At 22.5% G+C, this 1,345-nt stretch overlaps 1 non-coding gene across 1 annotated transcript; it reads right to left on the bottom strand.

Moving 5' to 3' along the window:
• Positions 1 to 523: 523 nt before the first annotated feature.
• On the bottom strand, positions 524 to 597 carry TRNAT-AGU (transfer RNA threonine (anticodon AGU)). Its single transcript has one exon. It is a non-coding gene; the product is annotated as a tRNA-Thr (tRNA).
• Between the last annotated feature and the right edge of the window lie 748 nt (positions 598 to 1,345).

Here is a 1,345-nt window from a genome sequence, read left to right as displayed (position 1 = left end):
GATATTTAATGTAGTTGATAAAATTAAATAACATGTTGTAATGTTATGAATTTAATTAGTTATAAACTATTATAATTAGATTAATTAAAGAAGTAAATATTTTTCAGATTAAATATAAATTCCTACTATCATAAATGTTACTAAATATGTACTAATATTGATATGAATTTAAATATACATTGATAATTTGTTTCAATAAATCTAATATGAGAAATCTGTTGAAAATGAAATATTAATGTGATTTCAAAAATTCATTTGATTAAGTAAAAATTCTTAATTTAAATAATTTAAAGATTTCTACATAATTTATACAATTGTACATATATATTCTAAGAGATATTTATTTAATATTTGATATTGAACAATACTTAATAATGATAAAATATGTTTCAACCTTAACACTTATATTTTATTTCTTTAAAGCACAAATAATAATTAAAAATATATAATTCTTTAATGTATTAGATCGTTATACTTTACAAGGATATTTACAAAATTTAATTAATAAAATTATATTTTTTAATGCTTTCATTGAGAGTTGAACTCAAGACCTCCCGCTTACTAAACGGGTGCTCTAACCAACTGAGCTATGAAAGCTCTATTTATTATAAAATTCCTCTATATGGAAGGGGATATTTATGTCTTCACATAAAGACATTTAACCAATTACGATTATATTATAAAATTATACTCTCTTTGTTCCATTTTGTTTGCATGGTTTAACAAAACACGCATATTAATAATTTAGTTAACAAAACTTATTTGCCATTTTTACCCTTAACTCATTAAGATATTAATAAAAGCTTTTCATTTAATAACCAATCATAAAAGGTTATTGTGGAAAAAATAATTGTTTAAATATCTAAATTTAGAAACTTTGCAAACAGTTTGAAATATCCAAAAAAGAAATAACAAGTAAAATATTTATTTGATTTCGTTGAAAGTTAAACTCATTAAAATATCCAAAAAAGAAATAACAAGTAAAATATTTATTTGATTTCATTGAAAGTTAAACTCAAGACCTCCCGCTTACTAAAAGAATGCTTTAACCAATTAAGCTACCAAAGACCTATTTAAATAAATTTACCATTTACAAAAAAGAATTTATAGTTGGTTGCTTCCCACTAGATGCATCTCTCAATTTACTAGGTTGACTTTCTAGATACTGTTTATCACTGAATACATATATGTTCACTGGATTGCCTCTCTAGAATTTAGTTGCTTTACACTAGATCTGCTTTTATTCGCTAGGATAACTTTATGGAAACTGTAAGCAAGATTTCAATTTCAAAAATATTGAAAAAGATTATCAAATAAAAAAGCTAAAGAAGCTAATGTTGAATTG

The sequence above is a fragment of the Jatropha curcas genome, chromosome 1 (assembly GCF_041381405.1).
Source record: "Jatropha curcas cultivar XTBG-Jc1 chromosome 1, XTBG_Jcur_1.0, whole genome shotgun sequence".
Taxonomy (NCBI): Eukaryota; Viridiplantae; Streptophyta; class Magnoliopsida; order Malpighiales; family Euphorbiaceae; genus Jatropha; species Jatropha curcas.
The sequence above is the reverse complement of the archived record's forward strand: the minus strand, read 5'-3'. Positions and strand labels throughout refer to the sequence as shown.